The sequence below is a fragment of the Heliconius melpomene genome, chromosome 20, assembly GCF_056956725.1.
Source record: "Heliconius melpomene rosina isolate 202511_hmr_F chromosome 20, ASM5695672v1, whole genome shotgun sequence".
In the NCBI taxonomy this organism is placed as follows: Eukaryota; Metazoa; Arthropoda; class Insecta; order Lepidoptera; family Nymphalidae; genus Heliconius; species Heliconius melpomene.
The window spans coordinates 13,247,506-13,254,385 of record NC_140408.1 but is presented as its reverse complement, the minus strand read 5'-3'; positions in this window follow the sequence as shown (position 1 = coordinate 13,254,385).

The following is a 6,880-nucleotide window of genomic DNA, read 5'->3' as shown; positions in this document are numbered from 1 at the left end:
GCGACCGAAGCTGCGTTTTAACACTACATAATATATAGGTATTATATATAAACACGATTGCTTCAGTGTTTTCACGGGCGAAGCCGCGAGCGTAGCGATAGTTTTATAATAAAATACCAGCTTGAGGAAATGCATATTGCGACGTTGAGTTCCAATTCTTTACTAAAGAGCTATGTGAATTTTAGTAAAGATCAGAGACAACTTAGTGTTAAGGCACTCTGTTTTAAAATATGGTAAATTTTACCATATTTTACATTTAACATACACTTAAAATGTACTCAAATATAAACAAACGAAAACAATAATATCCTCACAATTATGAATAACCTCGTCTAATTATAGGTGTATGATATACTATAACAATGTGTTCTTTAGTTATTGTACAGTAATTATAATGCTACCAAATGTTAGACAACTTTGATCTTTGCATTTATTTTTGTACTAGCTTTTATTTCTGGTTTTACCCTGTGGTCAAAAGATATAATTAAGGACAGTGTTTATAAGCCGCTCACTATTCTGAGATCGATCTTGAGAGTGATCTCGAGACGTCGTTTTGCTTCATATATCATAATCTATAAATAAAAATAACATCTCAAGCTCGATTTTATGTTGAGAGCTGTCAATCCTGGCCTAAGAATTGTAAATGACACATTCTGAGTGCGGGAGGTAATTCAGACCGCGTGCTGAGGAATACAAGACATGCCGCACTTTCATGAGACAGCACATTTATCTCATGAAAGTGCGGCGTTGAGTTCCGCCACCCAACACGCATTGTCTTGGGCAGAACAGTATCTTAACACTAGGTACAATCTCTCTACTCTGCTAAATGTAGGCTACAGCATGAAATTAAAAGAAAATGTATCATCGGATCGACGTACTTATACAGGGTGGAAGAGGCAGCGCTCCTTTTACCGAAACTGCATATAGGGTAAAATATTTCAAACCTAAAACTAAAGAAATTAATCAAGGTACCTCAACAGTTTGGACGTAGGATTTTTTTTTTCATTTCACGATTTTTATCCTGTATTTCGTACGTTGCCGCTTTGACAGGTAAGTGTGTGCGTGCCTATGTTATACTTTACAAATGGCGTTTTGTTTTAAAACGATAATTTTATTATTTATTTTGTTTGAAAAAATAACCCTTTCATTTTTGGGAATTATTTTTTTTCTGAATTATATTAGGCTTTTATAGAGTAGTTAAAACTGTGGTTTCATTTAAAGTGGTGCTGACAATTCCACCCTGTATACCTGAATAAAGATTTTGTATTTCAACATAAGTACATTTTTTCATTTCCTTTGTTATATAACGTAATAAAAGTGACAGTCCGTCTTTTAGATTATTACCTATAAACTTAAGTGTAAAATTCAAGATTTAGTACATAATAAGGAAACAGCGTGATATCAGCCGACCTCAGTATTAAAACGTCTACTTTCACTATAAAGGTCTCGTTCCGCTGAAATGTAGTGTTTCTAGAATAATCAAAAATTTATTATAATATTTTACTAAAATTGGAAGAGCCTGACTTGACCTAGTGTTAAGGCACTCCGTTCCCCACTTTCCGCCGAATTCTGGAGGCATTCTGCAGGCTGTATTTCGGATCGTACCCACAACCAGTCACGTTTACAGTCACACTTTGTGTCCCTGCGCAGTCGGCCTCCTTGACTTTTAAAGTTGCATAAAAAATACAAATGTAAATGAACATTTAATTCAAGAATTCGAACCCACTAACTAATACAATAATAGCTATAATATATCATAAGGACGAATTTCTAAAATTGCATCACATCCGACGATTGCCAAACGCAATACCATTAGTTCGTCACGCAACTATCATAGTAAATTACCTAATATTATTAATTTTACGTTTACGTTAAGTGGCAACGTAATGATAGATAAGACGTTACCTTAAGACTTTACAGTTTGTATTTGCAATACACGGTATAGTAAAAAAAAAAAAAGATTTTTCACCGAGTGTTAGGAGTGAGGAGTCTCTGTTCTACACTTTCTACCTGAATTCAAAATATTAAATATTGATTGTCAGAATTCAAACCCGTGCCGTGCCGTGACGGAGAGTGAGAGCGAGTGGGAGTCGAATCCATAGCTATCACTTTCACAGTCAGCCACTGTCAGACTGCAAACATATAAAACATTATACAGGATGCCCCAGAAATTAACGATAATCCGAAAACAGAAAAAGAAATCTTTGTCATGTATTTTTCATATTAATATATTGATATTAATTGTATTGATTTTAAAAAATATCGGAAAAATGATCTTTCAAGCCCTAAGACTACAAATATTACTTTTTCTTAATTTTTTTCTGTAATCATAACTAACCCATCTGTCAATTATTATAGTTATTGAAACATACCTGCATTAGTATTCAATAAAATGTTGTTTTTGCCAAACATTAAATTCAAAATAATTACTGCACTCAACTTTGACCGACTGTACTGTAAAAAAATGTACTACACTATTTTAGCAGGTAACTTTAAAAATTTGCACATTTAATCTGGTTTTCGAAATACTTCTTTGAGATAAAAAAATAAAAGCTTTTAAAAAATGACGTTATTTTACACTATGTAAAGTGGTATGACGTCACTGACTTGTAAAGCAGTTATATAATAAAAAATTATAAACTAATAACTATGTATATTTGGAAGAGCATACTGTATATTTTATATTATAAATACACATTATAAGTTATGATTCTATTATGCTAACTGCTGAAATATTTGTATATGTTTAACATAAGCATTTAATAATACTTATTTTAGCTTCACGCTGTATCCTTCACATAACAGGGTAGGCAGAGTTTCCATTCTCCACTTTCTGCTGAATTCTGGACTCTGGAGACATTGCTTATTGAGTAGCGGAATTCAACGCCGCGCTTTGAATCGTTACCAGCGCGAGGAAATAAAAATATTAAATATTTCATCTGCTCGAGTGGGAATCGAACCTACAACTGGTCACGTTTAAAGTCGCACGCTTGTACCCCTGAGCCACGACTGGCCTCAAGTAATAAATATTAATTACGAAAATAAAATTTCTCCTAAAATGTCTCCCTGCCCCAGAAGTATATTCATATTCACCCATATCTCAAAAATTACTAAACCAACTATAAAGATATTAAGGCTTTTACTTAAGCCGGTCCTGACTCCACGACCCAAGGCTCTAAACTAGTCCAAAACGAAAAAAGGAATACTCAATATATCACTACATTCCTTGCTTAATTTTTAAAGATTTTTGTAGATGGAAAAGTAAGTAAATATAAATAATTCTACAAGTTTAGTGTTTACATAAAATATAAAAAAAAAATATTTTAGAATAAACATGAAGTTATAATATAATATTATAATAATTTATTTTCGTAGGGTGTTTTATTTTACATTTATTATTTAAAGTTCAAAAGAGGGTAACGGATGTGGCGTTGCTCAACCGACGCGGAGTCTGCGATGATCTTATCTGTAGAGTCATTAAAAACGCGTTTATCAACACGCTTTTGTAATTCCAGACACTAACGAGAATGTTACAGTGAGAATGACGAGGTGGTGGTTTGGGCCCGAGAGAATGAATGATGAAGCAATGGTAAAAAATATATATGAAGCCATAGTCAGTTGTAAGAGTGGTAAGAAAACCTACCGGTTGTATTTTTTATTTATTGTTAATTTATTTGGTTAAAACTTTAAAAATGTAGGTCGGAATCAATTATTTTTACACAATAGGATTCCTTGGTTTGTAATTATTTTTAGCTATATTGCACACACTCTATTGCAGTCATAGTAAAAGTTACGTTTAAAGGGAATTAAGAATCAACTTTTAGACTAGTTATATTGGCGGTAAAGCTGTAGATTCAAATCTGGTAGACTTATATAGTTTAGTTATACTATACTTCAAAATTATCTACAAGTGCAGAATATTCGCAATATATCCGGATGGTTAAGAATACATGCATGAAAAAAATATATGTGTAACTTAATAATTAATTTCAATATCTTATTTATTATTAAAGAATTTAATTCTTTTCATATAACGTCATGTTAAATAATAAATAAAACTTAATCTTAACAAAATCACATCTCTCCTCCTCTTATTTCGTGGCCACACAAATGAGTCACTTTAGAAAGTGGCCTCTGACAACATCGAGCGCACCGAATTTAGATTAATAACCGTACAACTTAACCATATAATACATGTTCATCAATTTGTTTAATAAAAAATGCTTTATATTATAGGTTTTACAGGTAAGTAGTACTTACAGGTAGTTTCTATGGAAAAATCGAATAAAAAAAGGCTCGGTCGTGGCGTAGTATCTGTAAACGCAACGATCGATTCCCACTCGGGGAAATGAATTGCTTTCATTTCCTTCTTCTGGTAACAAGACAAAGCGCAGCGCTCAGCTCCGCCAACCAACACGTAATGTCTCAAAAATTGGGCGGTGCGTAGAGAACTAGGTAGCGTGTTAACTGGGTTCCGTCTATCTTGAATAGTGGGTTCAGTTATTTTTTTTGTTATTTTTTCAGTATATTATATAAATACCCTCTAATTACGAAATAAATCTTTTTTTACAGTCAGTTAAAAACTAATTACAATTAAATGAGTAGTTGAGGATATCCTTATTCCTTTATCTATTTTCGAGATCGCATCTGCATTGTTAGAGATACAAAAGTAATTATAATAGCAATATTATAATTAAAGTTGTTATTATGGGAAAAATCATATTATAATCGTGCGTTGTTAGGGTTCCGTATTTCAAAATAAAAAAACCGAATCCCTATAGGATAACCTTGTTGTTCTTCATTTAGACGTAGTGAAAAAACCAGTTTCTCATATCTTCCACATACATACATACTACACGTACAATAGTCGATTCTCACTTAAAGAAAGAGAAAATTATACTCGTAGATTTAATATTTTCAGCCAAAGCCCGGTGTTGAGTTCAGCCACTAAACATACAATGTCTCGAAAAATCTTCGGAAAGTGGGGAATAGGGTCTTAATATTAGGTTCTCAGGTTGCCTTTAAAAAAGTAAGACATTTTCTTCATTGAATGGAAATCAAACCCACAAACATACGTAACCTAATTGTACTACAATAGTGTCATTTCATTGAAAGTAACAAAAAGAATTCTGCACTTACGTAGTTATATTGTGAATTTTTTTTTCGTATTTTACATAATAAAGATGTAAGACACATGAATAATTCATTATAAGCATTCGTTATTGAGTAACTATATTTACTGTTATTTAACATTTGTAACATTAGGTTCAGTAGCCGTGCTTGTTTGAAGTATTTACGACGTAGATTGTATGTAGGTTTCGATAGTACATGCGTTGGCTATGAGTTCGATTTCCACTCAAGGCAATACTTTCAAAGCATTCTTTTATACGTACTGCGTCGTCGGAGAAAATAACCATAACGTTCGGTGTTTGCAATAAATTTCATTTAAAATACTGTTGTGTTCACTTTGTAATTATATTTTATTCAATACCTATTTAGGAGAGAGAAAATTATCGTGTAATGCGTCGAAATCTGACGGAGAACGGAGAACGCATTGTCTTGACACTAGATTGTTATAGTAATGAAACTCGTATCAAAATTTTAAATTTTAACCTAGATAACCAAGATTCTTGTATTGTTTTTTATATATTTTTGTGGAGATTTCATTAAGATTAATATTATCAATAAATTAAAATATACAGAAACAATTATTGTATATAAAGTTATATTGTTGTTTTTTAATTTTTGTGCTAGGGCTCTAACAATAAGTGAATTATAAAAGTCAATGTCATATTCATTAGACATTTAATAAACGTGACATTTGACAGTTGCGTTTTAAAACTTTGTTTCTTCCACTGTATGAGTGAATTGACAAATAAATAAATACATAAAATTATCATTAGAAAGGAGTTAAAATGTTTGTTAAGAATTAAATCTGCGTATTCATGTTGAAATTAAATTTTGGCTCACGTGTAATAGTACATTCACCGAGTTGCTTTTTACGACTATGACAGTCGCGCTGGTCAAACCCTGAGTCTCTTCTTCATCTCTGATTGATAATAAATTCTTTCCCCTCCAATGATAAACTAGTATGGTATTTTTTAGATCTCTGGGTGCTGGTGTCATCTTAATGATTTGACACGTCGGGTCAAGTTCAATATCTTATTTTAACTAAATCTCAATTATCATAACTATTATTTCATTTTTATAAAGACCCTGCGCTGGTCGCTAGCTGCGGCTTCACGTAACCTTTGTTATATCTTCCATTGATATCATCGGTCCAGTGGCGTAGCTAGGGTATTTGCTGCCCGGTGCAGCTTAGGGGACTTGATGCCCTTTAAAATGGTCTAAGGTCTAAAAAAAAAAAACCAAAGTGTCTTCTACTCTCACGTAGATCAAGTGTCAGACACTAAAATGTGCTACCTACCTACCTACCTTACCTAACCTTTAAAAAAAAATAATCGTCGACGTCGATGTCCGGTGCGACCGCACCGCTAGCACCCCTCTAACTACGCCACTGCATCGGTCTACCTGATAATGTTAATTGGATGTTAAATTCCGCTATATATACACAGGAATATTTCTGCACCTACAGCCATCGGTTCTCTTAGTTGTGTTTCAATGCCACTTCAGTTGAACAATTCTTGAAATAATGTCGGTTTGCTATATAAATTAATTAATTAACAAAAACATTGAATTAACACAAATCTAGCGAATAACATCATAATTAGTTACAGGAAGAACATTAAGATCATACAAAATTCAAAACTGAGAGGTTTATATTAGGCGTAACGGCTGCCTTGGTTATAATGACTTTGATAATTACAAGGAAATGAAATGTGTTTTAATTTCAGCTTTAAATACTAGACAAAATGAGCTG